General features: G+C 41.2%; 1 long non-coding RNA gene across 1 annotated transcript in view; it reads left to right on the top strand.

The window, feature by feature from the left end:
- LOC111098619 overlaps positions 1-21,663 on the top strand; it is a 123,432-nt gene that overhangs the window by 13,818 nt on the left and 87,951 nt on the right. Inside the window, exon 2 of the long non-coding RNA XR_005369027.1 lies at positions 2,694-2,749. This is a non-coding gene — a long non-coding RNA (uncharacterized LOC111098619). The remainder of the gene's footprint in view (positions 1-2,693; positions 2,750-21,663) is intronic.

Genomic DNA, 21,663 nt, shown 5'->3' with positions numbered 1-21,663 from the left:
CACTAAACTCTACCTGCAAAATATACTATATGCTAATTAATTAATTTTATTTTAATATAGTACATATTAAAATATACAATAAAATATATTGCTAATATAGTATACAAAATATACTATATGCTAATTAATTTATTTTATTATTTTATTTTATTATTTTTTTTAATTAATTGATTTTAAATAAAAAAAAGAATGAATAGGAAAGGTTGAATTCACAATATGATTTCTGACAACTCACATCATAATATAAATTCCTTCCACATGATATTGTAAAAATTTATTCATTATATTCTATTATGCATGGATTTCCCAGCAGTTTTTATATGATCTCTTTTTGATACATATAATACAAAATGGTGTGTGTGTGTCTGTGTGTGTGTGTGTGTGTGTGTGTGAAAGAATTCAGCTCAAATCCTCAATATCAATTTCCTCACCTGAAAATCAGGTTGGTACATTTTTTTTTCCTGAGGATACATCATAAGACTTAAGTGAGATGATATATGCAAAGTCCTAGCATAACTTAATACTCAATAATGCTAATTTTGTAGAATAAGAGAATTATCAATAAGCTACATCCATGCCTGCTTACTTTGCTTTTTAAGGGAACCTGATATCCAGTGACAAATGGAACACAGAAGTGAGGCTACTCCTCAGACAAAGAAAGTCTACTCCCCCCAATTCCCCCAATTCTCCATCTTTTGATGGAATTGGGCCAAGTTCATCTAACTTATGCAGCAAACTGCTTTAGTTCTTTACTTTGCTTTGGCAGGAAAAACCAGTCTGTTAAGTAATCTTGTTGAAGGGCTTATGAAGACATTATGGTACTTGGCTTCCTATCTTATCCTAGTCGCCTGGATGAAAAATCTGTCTTTCCTTCCTATCTCTCAGACAAAGGATTTATAACTACTTTAGCATATTATTGAAGCAAAGAGACACTGTGGAAACTTGCCTCTGGGCTGACTTTTGTAGGTCCTGACTTGGGTGCCTTGCTCAAGGTTCACAGTAGGAAAAAAAAAATATATTGTTTTTTAAATGTCAGCAATTCCGGATATAAAGGGGATTCTTTTCTTTTGATTTCCTTTTTCTTTTCTTCTGTTTTTTTCCCCTCTTCCTCCTCCCTCCCTGTACCCCTACTTTTTTCTTTTTCATCCGTGTGTGACTGCATCTGAGAACACATAAATCTTAAAACTTTTCATGGGGTTCTTGAAAGCCAGCCCAAATGATTTTTTCCTCATCAAATCCCCTCTTTTGTTGCTGGCCAGGAACAAAGCCACCTAAGCCAAGTGGTCACAGTTCACTTCACACATACGAAGAAGGAAAATCTATTTTCAATCCCTAAAGATTAAGGGACAGTCTGCTTCTGGTACTGGAAGGGGGGTCTTGGAAAAAAAGATTCATGGACAGAGCATGATCTCAGAATATCCTCCAAGGATTCCCAAGATGCCCAAACAAATATGGAGTCTGAGAATTTCCCCGTGTAGTGTGTTTGGAAAAGGAATGGAAAGTTGGAGAAAGAGGGAAAACTTTATCAAGTAGACAGACAGACTAGCCCCACATGAGTGCTATCTTAGGGCAGACAGGGAGATTCAACCGTGATGGTTTTGGATAATGTACAAGGTTGAATTGGGAGAGAATTTTCCCACAAAGGAACCTGGTATCTGCTGTCCTTTCTCTGGAGTAGCTGCAAAGTAGATAGTGGGACATGGGGTAAATAGGGAAGGGGGATCATCCAGGAATGATGGTGCCTTAGCCTCTCCCTCAGCTCCCCACTCCCCTCCCCCGCTCCACCTGTGCTCATTGCTCACCTTACTGGTGACCAGTGGTGAGGTGCAGCAGACGTGGGAAGTAGGTAAGGCTTCATAACCACATGGAACTGCCTTTGAATGAATCCCCACTCTACTTCTGAGTGATTTTGGCAAGTCCCTTAGCTACCCTGAGCCTCAATTTCCTTCTCTGGAAATGCAAATATTATCTGCCCGATAACCTAACCAAGTTGTGGTGGGAATCACATTAGGTAATGGAAAGGAAGGCACTTTGCAAATTATCAAGGGCTGCAAATGTGGTCTAACGATAACAATGACCGATGGGACCCATGCATCTTATGTCTGCGAATTTCTGCAGATTGAAGGTTTGGGTTCGCTGGTGATCTCTCCTTCTCTTTTCTTTGTCTGATGACAGATGGGAGGTGGGTCAGCCCCCATCAGATGGAATGAATCATATTGCAGGTAGAAGAGCCCCCCAGCCCCTTCCCCTCAAGCTCGCAGCTCCCTATGGCCCTGCTAGGCCCAAGTACACTGCCTTGCTCCCGGTTGTGCTTACCTAGGCCTTCTCACTCGCTTGTCTGCACAAGAGAAAACGCAGGATCCAGAAATAGAGACACTTGCTCACGTTCACACAACCCTTACATGGGAGGGTCAGGATTCTAAGGTAGGAGCCCTTTTTTCTCACAGGGAATGGAGGCGAGTATAGTTCTCTCTACTTTTGTCCATCTTACCTTCCCCTCTCTCTCCTCCACACTCTCTTCTCTTTCCATCTTCTCATCTTCTCTCCCTCTTCCTCACCTTCTTCTCCTTGAGGTATGAAGTTTCCTTTACTAAATAACCAGGGGAAATTTAAAAAGAAATTAAGAGCAAGAGTTAGAAGTCTTTTTTTTGTTTGTTTGTTTTTTTGCTAAATGTGTTTTTTTTTTTTTTCAGAGTTTTTAAGGAAAGCACCAAAGAAGTAAAGTCCCTGGTGGTTACAGACTACATGGGTTTGTGCCTGTTTTTCTAAGAGCTATTTTTAAAAAAAATGTTGTTTATATTATCTGCACAGGAAATACATGAATACATTTCCATCATAAATTCTAAAAGTTGAATATTACAGATCAAATTAAAGTTTCATTTGATCCCCTTCTCCCAACCTCAAATGTAACTATGGCTATCACTTTAGTATGTATTTTCCTAGAACTTTAAAAATCAATTTATACACATTTATCTAGATAAACATATATGATTATTATTTTTACATGACTGCTGCTTTTATCATTCTGTTGCTAGTTTTAAAAATTTTATTCATGCCGTGGATCATGTCTGGACATATACACGTGACTCATTCTTTGACTGCTTCATAGTATGAAGCCATGATAATTTAAGTACTTCCCTACTAACGGGCTAGTAGGTGATTTTCATCCCAATACAAACAGTGTTCCAATGAGTGACTTCTTATTTGAGTGATGCTTCTCTAGGGTAAATACTATAATGTTGTGAATCTGAATATAACAAAATTGGTTGATTGGCTTCCATCCTCCACTTAACTCTTGTTCTCAAAAGGCAGTTAACTAAAGATCTCTTACCATCATCACTTGGGATTCTTTCATTTCAGTAGATTGCCAGTTTTGTACAATACAATTTTTACAGTCTTTTTATACTTTTGTGATATCACAGGCTGCCTGAAAAGTATCTATTTTTGGCAAAGTATTGTTTGTGTTACTCGTGCAATAATCAAGTATGCACTTGGCCCAGTTGTGCGTGTTTAGGTATGTATAGTTAATGAATTAGTAGTGTAATCCAAACTGCCCTCCCAGATGCCTATACCAACTTATATTCCTGCCAGTACTGAGCAAGAAAACACATTTCCTCAAATCCTCATCAACACCTGATATTTTCAAACATTAAACATTATGCCATTCTGGTGGGATGGATAAAAAGGATATTTCATTATTGTATTAATTTGCATTTTCACCCTGCTTTTCTTCTCATGGCAGAAATGTCCTCCTTAAGGAGTTCTTACATCTTCATCGAGCAGTGGGGAGTCCCTTTCCCAGGACCCCTAGATAGGGTTTGGAGAAGATAGCTGGAATCGTGGTGAGGTCCAGAGTTCCATACACAACCTCCCCTCGCCCCAGGGCTCTGGGTCCTATACTGAAAATTCTCATAGTATCCCAATCCATGATCCAGCTCTGGAATATTAGGCTATATTTAGAAGTTCTTCAGAGATGCTATAAAATGATCACACACTCCCTTTTTCCTTGTTGTTTTTCTATGGTAGGTGTATTCTATGCACAGTCTTTTATTTTATTTTATTTTTATTTATTTATTTTTTTTATTATATATTTTTTATTTTATTTTTTATTTTATTTTATTTTTTGTATTTTTTGGGGTTTTTTTTGTATTTTTTTTTTTAGATCTGGAGACCTGCACTGTAACATCTGAACAATATGTATGTACTTTTAGATTATGAAAATACTACATATGCATTATTCAAAACCTGAAAAATTTTAAGGGAGTATGAAGTAGAAAATTATCTTCTACTCAGAGACAACCATTGCTAAGATGAAATATATAGCTTGAAGAAAATACATTTTCAGATATAAGCATATCTGCCTTCTGTCCAGATTTTATAAATGTCTGCTATACTCATTTTTTAAACTGCTCAGAGAGATCATTTTCTCTTGTTTCCTCTGATATTTTGTTGATGAGTGTGTTCCTACATTGCTCATTTGGAATATAATACAGTTGGCCCATGAACAATGCAGGGGGGAGGCAGTTAGGGGCATCGACACCCATGCCATCAAAATATCTGCATATAACCTTTGACTCCTCCAAAACACAGCTACTAATAGCACACTGCTGAGTGGAAGCCTTGCCATTAACATAAACAGTTGATCAACACATATTTCTTATGTTAGATATATTATATTCTGTATTTTTACAATAAAGTAAGCTAGAGAAAAGAAAATGTTAAGAAAATCATAAGGGAGAGAATATACATTTAGAGTAACGTACTGTATTTACTGAAAAAACAAAACAAAACCAAAGCTGGATGTAAGTGGACCCGCACAGTTCAAACCCATGTTTTTCAAGGGTCAACTGTGTATCTTTAAACTTCTAGTTGAAACCTAGCATGAAATGGTCACTCCTTGCACATGCCTACTGAAAGCTCATTAAGGTATGAGGCTCTCTTGGCTCAGTGGGACCTCAGACCCTGAGGTGCTGTGGGTCCTCAGGGTAGACAAGCCTCTTGCACTCTTCTGGAGCGATAGGACAATGTCATAATAGTCTCACAGTTTGTTCAGGAACACCTCCTACTTTGCACAAGGATCAAGAGCCCCTAATGGCAAGAATACAAACCTTCTCCACAACTGTTGTCCCAAAACATAGACCTAAGAAGAGGTCTGAGGTCCCTGAGAAGAAGCCTAGCCACACAGGCCAGATTGGGTGGAGGGGATGACTTCAGATTTCATGAGCCTATCTATGTCTGTCCAGTGTCCTTGCTCTTTTCCTGAGCTTCTCGACTGTGCCAGCTGGGGAGACAAAGATACCTCCTTGCCCCGCTCCCCAAAGCAGCCAGAGTCATTCGGCTGTCCATTTTGCACACCAAATTCTTGGAGACAGTTTTTCTTTCATAAGCACAAAAGAAATATTCTTTATTATGGCTAAGATAAATGCTCTATACTTCTCACAAGTGGTGAGGAGGAATGTTGAATTAAACGCTCTGATTAGTTCAGTTCTACTGTGAACATGACTAGTTGGCTGCTCTTGTTTCCTCTCTTGGTCCACAGTTTGTTTAATTGACTCTGAACATTAAGTGATGATTGAAACGGGTTGATTTAGAATAGATGGTTTCACGCTACCAGAGAGGAAGTGCTTTCTGAAATCTGCCACCTTATGAGTGGGGCCTGTGATTCCTGGCAGCAATTTGTGAACAATGAAGCCTTATTTCCCATATTGGTGGTTGTTTAAAAAGCACCATCAGATCTTTGGATTGATTGGCTCAAAGTAGTGGTTCCCTGGCCCTACTGGACCTCATTAGGGCATCAAGAATGGAGATCAGCTGAAAGGGTCAGTGGCTAGCTTGTGGAAGCTAACTAGCTAGTTGGAGGGAAGATTCTTATTTTACTTGTAATTTTGGTGGCATTCTCAAGGGAGGACTCAATGTTTGAGACTGAAATGCTTGTGTGGGGATTACAGAAGAAAACTCTAAATTCTAGGGTGAGTGTGGCAGGATCTGGGCCGGCCAGCCAACTGGATGTCACACCTAGCTGTGGCCTTGAAAGGGCCCTCCCCAAAGGAAATTGGGGTTTAAGGGGAGAAATAATGAGAGAGGATAAAGGCCAGAGAATTTGAAAGTGAGGGGGAAGAGAATGAACGGGGCTCGGAGTGGGAAAATTCAGTGTCAATGGCATCAGCAAAGACCTCTCGCTGGGAGCCAGTGGGCTCTGGGGTCACCTTGTTTTCACTTACCAACTCCTTAAGACACAAGGTACCTCAAGCCCTGAGAGCTTCCCGAATTCTCAGAAAAGTGCCTTTTAGGCTAATGCAAGCCTGGAGGGATGAGCGATGAAGGCCCCTTGACTTTATTGCTGAGCTTCTTTATGGAACCAGAGAGTGGCTAGAAGCATAAAAGTTTTTCAGTCTTTTCTGTTATATATAGTCATGCAAGTACATCTAACATTCAGATCAAGGGCTGTGATAGAGGTGATACCAAGGGAACCCCTTAAAAGGTAAGTATCACATTCTGTTCCCTGAGATCAACACTTCCCTTCAACCAGTCCAAGGATCTTCCGGCTCCAGAAGATTTTGGCTAAGACCCCAGAGCTGGTATTTTTAATAGTGGGGGCTGGGTGAGTCCCTTACAATTTCCGAGCCTCATACTCCTTGCCTGAAGATGGAAAATGCAGATTAAAATAAAGGTCGAGGGTATGGAAGTTTTGTAAACTGTGTAGTGCTATGTAAATATTTTTAATCCTTTGGAAGGAATCATATATTTAAAAAGAGATGTTGCAAGGAGCAGACTGTCTACACAGGGAGATACTCAAAATTCTATTAGTACCATATACGTGGTAGACAGAAATGATGTACATGCCTTACATATGCAGGCTTCCTGCTATCTGATAGAGTGTTTCCATGAAAACTTTTGTAAACCAAAATGGCTTAAGGCAAAGAAATAACGACTATTAATTTATATGGAAATATTTTTGAGCATTCCCAGACCTGAATAATGATCTCTCTTAGGCTTTTCTGGTACCTTAGCACCCGTCTTGCTAACGGATGCACAAAGTAAATCCAGATGAAGCACAGATGCTCACAGACTATGGTGGCTTGATGCTATTATCCTGAATGTAGTTCCTGGGGAAGGAACTTGGCAGGGCCATCCTTGCTCACTGCTTGGGGTGCATGCTGCCTCTATACGACCTCACTGCAAAACAAATGCTGAATGCTATATCCCCCTTTCGCCTTTTTCTGTAAAAGTAAAAATCCTCTCTGAATTTTTTTCAGTTAGCAAAAACAGGTACTAGTGTAGGTCTTTCATAAAAGCGAAGTGGCGTAATGTGAACTTTTGAAAAGCTGGGGATACCTATATATAAATTGTCTCCAAGCTTCTGAGGAACAATGTAGGATATATGTATGCATATATACAGAACCAGAAACAATAGGACTGGTCTATCTGTCTAGATCTATAATTCAAGAGATTTGTTATAAGAAATTGACTCACAGTTATGGAGGCAGAAAAATCTAGACTGAGGACAACTGATGGAATAGGTCCAATTCAAGGCCCCCGAAGCAGGAGAGCCAATAGTAGGATGGCTGAATCTGAGTCTGAGGGGGGGGGAGGGAAACTGAAAACTAATATCCTAACTCAAAAACAGCAGGCAGAGATTGAGAGAGAGAGACAGAGAGAGAGAGAGAGAGAGAGAGAAAATGAATGCTCCCTTACTCTGGCCTTGAATGGACTGGATGAGGCCCTCCAGCATTGGACAGGGCAAACTGATTCAAATGTTAATCTCATCCAACAACATCCTGCTAGACACACACCAAAGTAATGTTTAACTAAATATCTGAGCACCCCATGGCCAAGTTAATATAAAACTAACCGTCATAGGGTGCCTGGGTGGCTCAGTTGGTTGGGCAACCAACGCTTGATTTCAGCTCAAGTAAGATCTCTGGATGGTGACATCGAGCCCTGCATTGGGATCCACGCTCAGCAGGAAATCTGCTTGAGATGCTTTCCCTCCACCCCTTCCCCCACACTACCCATGTACTCGCTCTCTCAAATAAATAAATCTTTAAAAAAATTAACCGTCATATACTCCCTTCAGAGTGAAACTCTAAATAGAAGATGGAGATCATCTAGGGAAAAGAATATAACTTGCCATACCTACTATAAAGGTTTGTGTAGAAGCTTAAAACACAATACAGGGCAGGGAACTGTGAAAACACCTGAGGCGACATGGCCCAAATGAGAAATGTACTGTGGGTTTGGCTTTATCTGAGCCTAGAATTTTACCAGCTCTAACAAAATGGGTAGACCAGAACTCTTCCAGTGGTTCCTTGTGCTTCACTCTTTTGGGCTGGCAGTTTAAGAGGATAATGTTGGTGTCGGCATCATTGTTTGCGGGTGGACCCATATGTGTGGTCATTATGATGCTCACTAACTAGAGCAAAATACATTCTGCAGAACATGACACGTGGAGTCTGAGAACTAGATTGGAGTCACGTTATAATATCTTGGATTTTATACTTGGGATGTTTGGAGTGTACTTGTGATATCATCTTGAGAAAATCTCATCTCTTTGAAATGTTTCCTCATTTGTATGTAATGAGATGTAGAAAATGTTTATTATTTTAATGGCTGGTATGGAAATTCATTTTTAAGGACAGACCATCTGTATCATTTAAAAGTCTGCTACAGGGGCGCCTGGGTGGCTCAGTTGGTTAAGCGTCTGCCTTCAGGCTTAGGTCATGATTCCAGGGTCCTGGGGTTGAGACTTATGTCCTGTTCCCCACTCAGGGGGGAGCCTGATTCTCCCTCTCCCTCTGTACCACCCCTTTGCTCATGCTCTTTCTCTCTCTCAAATAAATAAAATCTTTTTTTTTTTTAAGTCTGCTACAAGTGATTAAAAAATCTCAAGTTAAAATAGCCTAAGAAAAAAGGGAAGTTACTGGCTCAGTAAATGAAAAGTCCAGAGATGGGACTGGTGCATTAATTTCTAAATTGCTATGATATTAATGGTGTAAAACAACAGAAATTCATTTCACAGTTCTGGAGGCCGGAAGTCTGAAATCCAGGTGCTGGCAGGGCTGTCCTCCTTCCAGAGGCTCTAGGGGTCCACCTCTTCTTGTCTCTGGTGGCTACCTGGCATCGTTGGTGTTCCTTAGGATTGGGAGCACAGTCAAAACCACAGTTGGAGTGATTAGAGCCCTGTCACTTCCCTCTCTGCCATCATCTTCATATCAGCTTCTTCTTTGTGTGTCTGTGTTTTCTCTTCTTTGGTCTGCCTCAAATCTTCCTCTCTCTTTATAGGAATGCATGTGATTCCATTTAGAGCCTGGATAATCCTGGATAAGTTCCTCATCACATTTTTCTGCCATATAAGATAATATTCACTTTTTGCCATATAAGGTAGCATTTACATGTTCCAGGGACTAGGATATAGATATATCTTTATGGCCACCATTCAACCCACTAAAGACATTGGCTTCAGATATTGCTGGCAACAGGCCCAAATTATGCCATCAGGACTCAGTTTCATACCATCTTTCAGCTATCCTTCGTGTGTGCCTTTGGTCTCAGGCTCCGTTTATAGCAAGATGGTGGCAGGAGCTCTTGATTTTTTATCCTCTCAGCTTCATAACTGACTGAATCAAATCCTCTCTCTCAGCCTCAGAGAAAGTCTCATAGGGCTTTCTTGTGTATAAGGGGTCACTTATCTGTTCCCAAACCAGTAACTGTGACCAGGGCCATGTGAGGCTCTGATTGGCTTGGGCAGTGTCATAGGATCATAGTATCAGCTATTCTGGGACCACATGGACTGAGAACTGGGGAGAATGGCTCCCCAAAGAAAGATGAAGGCTATTACCACAGAAAGGGGAGGTGGATACTGGGTGGCAAGTTAAGAAACAAAAACAATTCAAAGAAAACCCCCTCAATTATTTAATGCATTAGCTTGTTGATAAGATGCATCAATAAGCCCTTTATTGATGTAAAGGAAGAAAGCTACGCTGTGTAATATAGAAGAGAAGGGGGGTTTGTGGGGGTGTTTGGGGAGATCTAAGGAGTAGAATAGGAGAGACACCAGAGGGGTCTAACTGGGATTTTGTAGAGATATGTACTGTGTGAGATGACCCTTTCAGGCGCTCCATGAATCTTCAATACAATTCTAGAAAAATTATGATATACTTAAATAAATCAATGAGATTTCTTATAGGAATGGTGAAGGGGCTGAGTTTATATCAAGTTTGGGAATTGGCCAAAATAGAGTCAGCTTTTTTAGATAAAGTTGAGAGCAGAGATGTGGGTTATATGTAAAATAGGGCTAATGACTCTCTCTTCACAGGGCTGTGTGCATGGGGGTGGGGTGGAGTGGGGGTGTCAACTGAGATCAAAGATTTGAAAATATTTTCTGTTAAAGGATACACTCCTGGGAGTTACCCTTCTATTGTTTTCATGACTTTCCTCATGAGTTCATATCCATGTAACCTGTTAGTTTTCCTCAAGATTGTCCCCAGATACTTATCAGGGAATCAGTCAAGAATGTAGATAAATCTGCTGAAATCCATCTTCTCACCATCAAAGACCTCAGAGCACATCCCTACTGATGGTAGGGTGTCTTGGCAAACAAGGATGCCATTTCTGGTTTCTTGTGGAGACGACAATGCCAGAGACAGAGCTGAGCTTCAATGAGTCGGACAAAAGTTGACTTCTGATGTCGCTTGGGGCCCCGCAGTGGGGGCACATCCATGAGTGCGGTTGCATCTGTCAATCTTCTGAAATCATGTGCCAAATGTGTGAGTGTGGGCAGATGTGTGCACACGCCTCTCCCATTGTCCTGGGAAGAGGGTTCATGGCTTTCAACAGAGTCTCAGAGGAGTCATGACCTCCCAAAGGTTAAGTACTACTGACTTGTAGCATCACTAGCGATGAGACTTTGTTGAAAGGTAAATGAAGAAACCTGAGAATTATAAACCCACTCAACTGTCAGCTCACTTAGGCTGGCTCTTCTCTGAAGTTCTGGTGTGCCACTCTGACAAAAACATTTGGGAAAAAGCAAACCATTTTTTATACAGGCACTCATTCCTTTTTTTAAAACAATGTCTTTAAAAATTTGTGTTTTTTACATTGGAAAGATAATACTACTTTTAGAAAATTTAGGCACTAAAGAAAAGCAAAAGGTATTTTAAAAAAATCCTTCAAATATCTCATGGAAAAGTTTGCTGGCAGCACAGTCTAAGGAGCATAAGCTTTGGTATAAGATACACTTGAGTTTGTGTTGTGTGAGATTTTGGGAAAGTTGCTTAATTTCATCAAGTCTGTCTTCTCATTAATAAAATTGAAATACTAGTTGTACTTATATCATGGTGTTGGGGATTAAATGAGAAAATGCATGTATAGTGGCTGGCACAGTGCCTGGCATGCAGTAAGTATTTAATACATGATCAGGTTTTGTCATGAGTATTATTTTCTTTCCAAATCTTTTCTACATACTGAGATCATACTGTTCCTTAGATGATACAACTTTATATACTGCATTTTTTTCTCTTTTCATTGTAGTCATCCCCCATACCATTAAATATTCCTTATCAATGTTAGTTTTAAAAGCTAGTATGTTATATTAAACATAAGGTATATATTCAAATTTACTTGATAATTTCTACATTGAGAATTGGGGTGTTTTCAATTTTTAACTACCATAAACGTATGTCGTCATGAGCAACCTGGGATTTGTTGCTTTTTAGTATCCAAACAAGATGGTGCCATCAATGTATTTTAGGCAAACATACTTTTGAAACCAGTATGTTTTGCAGAACAATGGGAATTTTTGCAGTGGATATATATGATTGCTTCAAGACAGCTGAAAGACTGCAAGATGGAGAAACATTATGAATTTTACTTGTGACTGCTGCTTTGACTTCTGGGAACACCCAACTCTAATAGTTTCAATTCATAGCAAAAGGAGGGGGAAAAACCACAAGAGAGAAAAAAAGGAGGGGTACCTGAGTTATATAAGGACACGAGTTTACCAACTGAAAGGGAGACCCCTCCCAAATCACAGTGGCTTAAATAAATTTGAAATTGGTCTTTTCTCTCATATAACTGTTGTGGTGTAATGGCCCAGGCTGGCATGAGGACTTCAGGGACCTGGCCTACTTTCATCTGTTGTTCCCATCCTCACAGTCCACAATGGCTCACTCATCTCGCTTGTGGGAAAAAAGAAATGGGGAAGAAAGCAAGCATTTGCTCTTTAAGAAGTTGTGTGCACCATTTCAGCTCACATTCTAGTGGCTAGAAAATGATCAATGGCCATATCTAGTTGCAAAGGACACTGGGAAATGTATTTTTAGTTCTGGGAATCCTTGTATACAGCAACCCATTTGGGTTTCTATTTCTATGGGAGAAGAGGAGAACAGATATCGAAGGACAGCAGAGAGCTTTTAAAACAAAAAATAAAGTGAAAAGACCCAGGGTGTTGGAGATAGGGGAGCAAGAAGAGAACAAGGGGGATCCCTGGGTGGCGCAGCGGTTTGGCGCCTGCCTTTGGCCCAGGGCGCGATCCTGGAGACCCGGGATCGAATCCCACATCGGGCTCCCGGTGCATGGAGCCTGCTTCTCCCTCTGCCTGTGTCTCTGCCTCTCTCTCTCTCTCTGTAACTATCATAAATAAATAAAAATTAAAAAAAAATTTAAAAAAAAAAAAAAAAGAAGAGAACAAGGACTCCTATCAGAGCAATGAATGTATCAAGAGTGTAAATCACTTTTGCCCTGTATATTACCCATCCTTAATCTTATTTAGACTCAGTTTCTAGATGTTTGGTTACAGTTTCTCCAGCTTTTTCTTTTCCTCTCTTTGGTATCACCCTTCTACCCACAAAGTCCTGTTCTGGTAGTGCCTTTCCATTCAACAAGCATTCAGAAAGTGCTGCGTATAGGTGGCTATGATACATCCAACTGGTGGAAACAAACACACAATGAAGCCCAATTAGTATAAACAAGAGATGTTTGGAAGTCGGGTATTGTGGGGGTCCTAGGGGGAGAGGGACCTTTTCTAATTAGAGCGGAGTTGGGGACTGCTCTAAGGAAGGCGCATAGAGGTGGTCTTAGAACTGAATCTTGGGGCATCTGGGCTGCTCAGTTGGTTAAGTGTCTGACTCTTGATTTCAGCTCAGGTCATGATCTTGGGGTTGTGAAATCGAGCCCTGCATCAGGCTCTGTGCTCAGTGGGGAGTCTGCTTGAGATTCTCTCTCTCCCGTTCTCCCACTGCCCCTCCCCTCCTTGCATAAGCATGTGCTCTCTCTCTCTAAATAAAATCTTTTTTAAAAAGAGAACTGAATCTTTTTCAGAGAAATAAAAGGTGTTTGTTGGACCGATAGAGCGTGGTGAGGAGAAGGAGCAGGATGAAGCGCAGGAAAACATCCTCCTTGTGTGTGATTCATGGTTGTAAGATGACAAAAGGCCAATTCAGATGGGTTTAAGCATAAAGACAAAATGTATTGGCTTATGTAATTTAATATTTTAATGGGGTGGGAAATGCAGATCCAATTTCAGAATCAACTGGATCCAAGCATTTGATGGTTGCCCCTCAGCCTGGGCTTCTTCCTTCTCCAGACTCTGTTTTCTTTCTCTTGGCTTCTGGTAGGCAGGATCTTTGTATGAGGTGGCAGAGATGACCACAAATGCTCAGGATTCAATCTAGTCTCTGAGATGCCCCAGTAGAGCTTTTCCCAGTGGTTCCAGCTGAAGCTTTTGGATTATCTCTGATTGGACTGACTTGTACCACATTCCCAACCTGGAATATGAGTATGGTAGGGCAGCCCCAAACAAACTGTCTCTCTAGAGTGAGTTAGGTGTTGTTTTCTGAAGGAAAATGAGTAATATTAGCAGAAGAAGGAAAAGTAGATGTTGGGCAAAACCAGCAGATGAACATGGAAGTTCATTTCAGGAACTCCTAATTATCCAGGATAAGTAGAGTACAAGACCATTGAATGGAGGGCTTTGGATGTTGTTGTGCAGAGCATGGGCTTTAGCTGGGTGCTACTGAAGGATTTTAATCAGAAGTAACATGGTCCTTTCATACATTATTAGTAACTAAAGTCTGTAGTTAAGTTTTATTCTTTGTGTTATACATTCTGTGGGTTTTGACAAATGTGTAATGATGTGTATCCACTTTTACAGTGTCCTACAGTGTAGTTTTACTGTCCTAAAAATCCCTCATGCTCTTTCTATTCATCCTTCTTACCTTCCAAACCTCTGACAACCACTGGTCTTTTCACTATCTCCATAGTTTTACCTTTTCCAGAATGTCAGATAGTTGGAATCCTATAGTTTGTATCCTTTTTAGATTGGTGTCTTGCATTTAGTGATGTATGTTTAAGGATCCTGCATGTCAGGGATCTCTGGATGGCTCAGCAGTTTGGTGCCTGCCTTTGGCCCAGGGAGTGATCCTGGAGTCCTGGGATCAAGTCCCACGTCGGGCTCCCTGCATGGAGCCTGCTTCTCCCTCTGCCTATGTCTCTGCCTCTCTCTCTCTTTCTCTCTCTTTCTGTCTGTCATGAATAAATAAATAAAATCTTAAGAAAAAAAGGATCCTGCATGCCTTTATATGGCTTGAGAGCTCATTCTTTTTTATTGCTGAATAATATTCCACTGTATATGGATGGACCACTTGGTTTATCCTTTTACCTACTGAAGAACATCTTTGTTGCTTCCATATATTGGTAATTTCATAATTGCCAATTTGTGTGCAGGGTTTTTCTTTTTTTTAAAGATTTTATTTATTTATTCATGAGAAACACACAGAGAGAGGCAGAGACACCGGCAGAGGGAGAACAGGCTCCATGCAGGGAGCCCGATGTGGGACTCGATTCTGGAACTCCAGGATCACACCCTGACCTGTAGGCAGATGCTCAACCACTGAGCCACCCAGGCATCCCTGTGTGCAGGTTTTTATATGGACATAAGTTTTAAACTCATTTGGGTAAATAAATACGAAGGAGTGTGATTGCTAGATCAAACATGGTTCTCTGAATAACCTTTTATTTGCTCTCACATTTAGTAATTTACTTGATTTTCACAGGAGCTCTCTAAGGTGACACCCATTTATTTTTCCACTTTTTATTTATTTTATTTTATTTTATTTTATTTCATTTTGTTATTTATTTATGATAGTCACACACACACACACACAGAGAGAGAGAGAGAGAGAGGCAGAGACACAGGCAGAGGGAGAAGCAGGCTCCATGCACCGGGAGCCCGACGTGGGATTCGATCCCGGGTCTCCAGGGTCGTGCCCTGGGCCAAAGGCAGGCGCTAAACTGCTGCACCACCCAGAGATCCCTATTTTTCCACTTTTTAAATGAGAAACTGAGGCTCTAAGAGTTCAAGTAAAACATGTAGGTTCATATAGTTAGTGAATGTGTGACCCAGACACTTCATCCATGCTTTTCACATGGCCTGAAGTGTACAATAAAGCACTTAGGCAGAATAATTCTCATGATCTCAGCCCAAATCACTGAAACAATGAGACCAGGTCAGTCTCAGAAAAGAGGTGGGGGAAGCAGTAAGTTTCTTTTTAGTGTCTTCCTGGGCCCACACCCAGACTCTGTCTTTCAAACAGACGTCCTCTGGCCTCCTCCCCAGGATCAAAAGGCATCTTTACTATTACTCTGGAAGCTGCCCAGTAACTGGCCGGATAACTAGATGAAGTCATTTGAATAATTGTTATTATTAATGACTCAATGTGCTACCCCTCCCAGATAAAATGTGCATTTTCATAGTAGCTTTTAATACCTTCACTCAAAACAGTGAAAAATGTGGGAATTTTCAGCATCAGGCAGGGAGGGCTTGAGGGGTGGAAAGAAATGATGTGAGATCTCCCAGTGCTCCTCAAATATCCCTCACAGTTAGTTTGGACTAAATGTAATGCCCACAGGTAATGACATTTACTCTTTCATTTCATTCCTGGATGCAGAAATCATCCCATTAAATGGGAAGATGATATTCATGGATGAAACCACGCAGGTATAGTGACTTTTCCTTCCAGTAGCTCTGCCTTAATGTCCTATCAGGAATATTTACCAACCTCGTAGTTAATTACTCTCAGTGAGATACACCACATTTGTTGATGGGCAGTGGTGGCATGATGAAAGGGTAGTTTGGAGTATTTTAGCCTCCTTTCTACTCTCCCAAACATTACAAATAATCATATGATATGAATAAAAACAATGTGTTGGTTACATAAATGTAGCTTTATGACAAATCTCTTCCAAGCAGGTGGTTGGCCCTAAATCCCTCTTTTGTGGAAACTGGGTTGCTGCCACTGAGAAAGGCTTCTCACAGGATTTAGAAAATAAAATAAACATCGCTAGTGTGAATTTTGACATTATCCCTCAAACATCGAAAGAGCAGTGTCTTGATTATTACAATAGGTGTCTGGCCTCCCTCCAGCAAACTCTATTTTTACAACGAAAGTGACTCAGATTCCTTCCTTTTGCCTTTAAAATGTGAGTAGCTAACTGGCAAAGCCCTGGCCTTGGGCATCTCTGATTTTATGAGAATCTTTGGATAATCTTGGAGTCTTACAGTAAATGAAAGCATTGCTTGCCTAAATAGCATTCCTGTTATTAAAAAAAGAAGATTCCTGGGATTTAGTGTATCTGAGTGAAGTTTTACCTCTTTCGAGACCTCAGGGGAGCCATCTCCTAGGTGTGTGAGGCTGCTGGGTGGGCACATTATAACTTAAAGCCACCCCCCAAAGGAATATTCCATGGGTGGTTGTGATTTTGCACAGGAAGGTTTTTTTACGATTTTATTTGTTTGTTTGTTTATTTATGTATTTATTTATTTATGTATTTATTTATTTATTTATTTGTAGGGCATTAGTTGGGCCTGGGGAGAGGGTCAGAGAGAGAGAGAGGGAGGGAGAGAGAGAATTTAAGCAGGCTCCACACCCAGCCAGGAGTCTGCCATGTGGCTCAATCTCATGGCCCTGAGATCATGACCTGAGCCAAAATCAAGAGTAAGATGCTTAACTGACTGAGCTACCCAGGTACCCTTGCAAGGGGAAGTGTTAAGTCGGTTCATTCCGGGTACCAGAATCTGGATGAGATATTTGGGGTTCACCTCGCCTGAGCATTTGTAACAACACTGGTTGAACATTTAACCTGATGTATCTTTTAATAGTCCCCATGGCTTCAGAATCTAGCCCAAATCCCTAACATGGCTCCAGGGCCCTTCGAGATCTGCCCTTCTAACCATTCCCCTATTTCCCTAACCCCGGGTACTTCAGGTACTTTGTGCTCCTGTAGAGCTCCAGCCTGCAGAGTTATAGTTGTTTACCATTCTAACTCCCCTGCTAAGCTGTTGGCCCTGGACTTTCATTCCTGAGCACAGGGTGTGGAATTCTGTAGCAATCCGTAAATATCTGCTGAATGAACAAATGAAAACAATTCATTGATGAACCCAAACTATAGGCTGAGCTATGAACATTTTACCGGAAAGCTAGCTTAAGCAAATGTCTTGAAAAGCACAGTATGAGGTATATGAAGAGAATGGATCTAGTATTAACCCATCTCTCCTCATTGTGAACTCAGTAGCGCCTTCAGTGGAGAGGGGCCAAGGGAATCAATCATTCTGCCCTGGCTCTGTGTGCCTTGGCTCACTTTCTTTCTTGGCCCTGACTTTGCATTGTCCCAGAGGCTCTTTTCTGCACCATACTCATCTACATCTCATGTTCACATGCACTGGAATGGGCTCTTTCCTTTATCAGGGTTTTGATAGACATCTCAGTCTATCTGAATGAAGTTGTGCCAAGTTCACAGTCTAAGGAGACCCCATTTTACACCGTGGGGTCTTGTTGTTTCTGATTTGCTACCATAAGACCTCTATATGGCCTGACCTTGAAGAAGCCTTGTGCTATATTGAATGTTTATGCCCCTCCGACCCCAAATTTGTATGTTGAAAATCCTAACTCCCAATGTGATGGTATTTGGAGGTGAGACCTTTAGCAGGTGATTAGTAACCTTTTAAAAGATACTCTAGAGATCTCTCTTGTCTCTTCCACTATATGAGGACAGAGTAGACCAGTTAGTTACAAAGCAGGTAGTGGGTTCTCACCAGACACTGAAACTGTTGGCACCTCAATCTTGGACTTTCAGGCTCCAGAAATAAAGGTTTGTTGTTTGAGCCACTCAGTTTCTGGTACTTTTTATCATGGCAGCCTGAATGGAGTAAGACACCTGGTTTCCTTCAGTGGGCCTTCTGTAGAAAACAGAGGCTTGCTGCTTTTTCCTGGGGTGCTTCTTTCTCTGTTCTGTTCTGCCCTATGGTTTTATGGGAGCACTGGGAGGTGTAGTCAAAACCACCACCATCACCATTGTCACCACCACTATCACTGACACCAGCACGATTATCACTACTATCACCATATCACCATCAACACTCATGTGTCACTTCCTTGCTTTAGCTGCAGTGCTAAGTACCTTACCCATGTTCATTCACTGAATCTTCATGACAGCCTTATGGAATAGGTGCCATTATTTGAATCTTCCTTTTGTGGATGAGGACGTGGAGGCACAGAAGGACTCTGACTTGTTCAAAGTCATATAGCTATCAAATGACACTCATCTGGGTTTTTCTTGGAACAAGTTCCCCTCTGTACTACGTGTTACACTGTGCTGTGCCCTCCACCATCCTAGCTCTAACCGCCAGAGTTTTTTATGGTATACTCACCTTCATGTGGACCTTAGAGGCAGAGCTATGGAAACAAAACATTTTCCTTTCATGTAGTCTTTATTTCTTTGGTCTGCCTTTCTTTCTGGCTTGATGGTCAGCTCTTGACTTTGTGCTGATGATCCTTGGGTATTGGATATTTTCCAGTAATAAGAGAATCCTGCTAGAAGGAGGATGATGTGACAGTAGGAGGTAGGGGTTAGGGGGGTTAGGTTTTAGGTGAAGCATTTGGGGGAGGGGATACAGAGAAAGAATATTTGAGACCCTCTGGTATAATATTGCAGAGTGATGTAGGCTTCATACCTCCCATTCCAGCACTCTTTAGAATTTTCAAAAATGGAAGCTCATCTATCTTTACCACGGCTTTGTGAGCTAGAAAACAGCAGCTCAGAAAGTTAAATGATTTGCCATAGGTTATCCAGCTATTAAGCAGCAAAGCAGGTCTAGTGCTTCTGTTTCCTCGTTCTGTTTTCACTAGAACACCCTTTTTCTCTATGATGGTATGAGCAGATGAAGAGTAAAAATAGACACACTCAATCTTTATAATTTAAAATTTTCTTTTATTGTTTCCCCAGAAAACAATGAATGAAAGATGAACTTGGAGTCCCTGTTGAGTGGCTTGGCTATTGCTAGTACCTTCCTTCTCACCAATGAGTTATGGTTGGAATTTGTGATGAGTAACTTCAGAAGAGCCAAGGCTTTGGTTGCTGAATCAATGATGTTTGATTCCTTTTGTCCAGAAATCAGGCTGACTCTTATACTAGTCTGGATTTTTGAAGGTGGTTAGTTTGTGTGATTGTGAGAAAGTCACCTATCCTTTGTTCCTGTTCCCATCTCTGTCCCAGGTGATGGGAGAATTATTATGCTTGGAGTGTAGAGAAGTGGGAGGGGAAAGATAGTACTGGAGCTTCCAAATGATATAATTCTATTCAATTCCATCATTGAACATTGTACCCTGTGTTTGTGTGGTATCTATTTTTACTTTCACCTTTCCACCTTTTATCAGGCTGTTTATTTTTTCATCAGTTTTTAAAAGATTTTATTTATTTATTCATGATAAACATAGAGAGAGAGAGAGAGAGAGGCAGAGACACAGGCAGAGGGAGAAGCAAGCTCCATGCCAGGAGCCTGATGCGGGACTTGATCCTGGAACTCCAGGATCATGCCCTGGGCCAAAGGCAGGTGCTGAACCGCTGAGCCACCCAGGGATCCCTATTTTTTCATCATGAGAATGTATTATTCTTGTAATAACAACAAGAACTATTATAAAATAACCAGCAAAAAACTAACTCTATTTTAATTCTACCTTCTGCCTCCAAAGTGGAATGAAGAATGAGTGCAAAATTGCTTTGTAATAAACGGGGGAAACCCCCACTGAACTCTAAGTATTCTTTACATTTCTTTCTCTACGCACCTGCCTACTCTATTTACTTAAATGAAAGTTCTTCATAATTATTTTAATTCAACAAAATTTTGTTCCATGGCTATTTTTGGCTAATTACTGATTTGGTTCCCCAAACAATAAGACATTATACCTTGCCCTTCCAGAAATGACAGATTGGTGGATGAGACATGAAAAAATGCTGGTCTCCCTAAGATGTTTCTTGAGGCAGAAGTAGGGTCCTACCACACATGGAATTGCAGGGCTCTCAAGCACATCCCTTTCTAGTGCTGCCTCACTGGCCTCCATGGTATCCACCTTTCACCTGCTCCCACTGCAGAGGCGGGTTGCTGGTCATCCCTGGTGCTCAGATGCTGTGCATGATGATGCCTTCTCATTTCTCCTCTGGCTGGTCCAGCTCCATGCTCATACCATTGAGACACTGCTCACCTCAGCTTTCCCCAGCTTTCATATCATGTGGGAAAAGCATCTTTTATTCCTAATTCTGGTATATTCCCATACATAGACCACAAAGGAGAATTGCCTTCTGTTCTCCCAGTTACAAATTATACAAATCTGGATACAAATTATAAATGTAAAATTAAAATTACAAAAAAAAATTGTAAAAAAACCCAAAGAGGACACAGAAAAACCACCCAAATTTTGGTTGTAGCTCCCATCTTTAGAGTTCCCACTAAGCTCCTTCATGTCAGGACACAAGGTCTCTCTTGCTCACTTGTGTATCCCCAGTGTCCAGTATGGAGCCTGACTCAGAGTAGGTACTCACTAAATGTTTGTTGTGTGTGAATGGAGGACTAAATGACTCAGACATGCATCCCTGTGAACTTGGCCAAGGACAAGCTGAATGGCAGATACCATGCTGTACTCAAAATTAGCCCTTCCTTGGACACTGGCTGACTGTCCTTGGAACATGTTTGTGTGACTTGGCCCTCTCTTCCCTCAGGATGAATTCATTTCCCAGGAGGCTCCTCAGACCCTCATGCAATAGAACCTTGGCAGACCCACCCCAGGGCCCTCCAGATTTGCCCAGGCCCTGTCTGGATCTGACATGAAGATGGCCTGGGCTCAAGCCAGGGCTAAGCTACATAAACAATGACAGCTGGAATGTCAAGTGCAAGGACAAGAACCATGAGAGGGAAGAACAGTTACTTCTGATCAGGAAGGCCAAGGAAGGCATTAGGAGGTGATCGGAGTGAGGACCAGCTGCAGGCGCAGGGTCACAGAGCACCTAGGAGCACAATGTTCTGTGTCAGAAAGCCCACTGTGTAGAATAAAATTGGGAGAAGATGAAATAAAAATTGTTTGGGGACAGTGGTGGACTTTATTTCCAAGGCCAAGAGAAACAAACTGACCTGAGTTTGGGAAGTGTCAGATGAATGATGGATTGCAGGGAGAGAGATTGGAAAGCTGCTTCAGAAGCTCCATCGTTAATCCAAGGAAGAGGTTGGAAACTGACCAGAGGTGGGGCAATGGGAACTCAAAGTCTCCTCTACTACATAGTAGTCCTTTGTTTACTTATTTGGGTATTCACAACACATCTAAACCCAGTGTCAGGCCC

Source organism: Canis lupus, chromosome 13, assembly GCF_011100685.1.
Source record: "Canis lupus familiaris isolate Mischka breed German Shepherd chromosome 13, alternate assembly UU_Cfam_GSD_1.0, whole genome shotgun sequence".
NCBI lineage: Eukaryota > Metazoa > Chordata > Mammalia > Carnivora > Canidae > Canis > Canis lupus.
The sequence above is the reverse complement of the archived record's forward strand: the minus strand, read 5'-3'. Positions and strand labels throughout refer to the sequence as shown.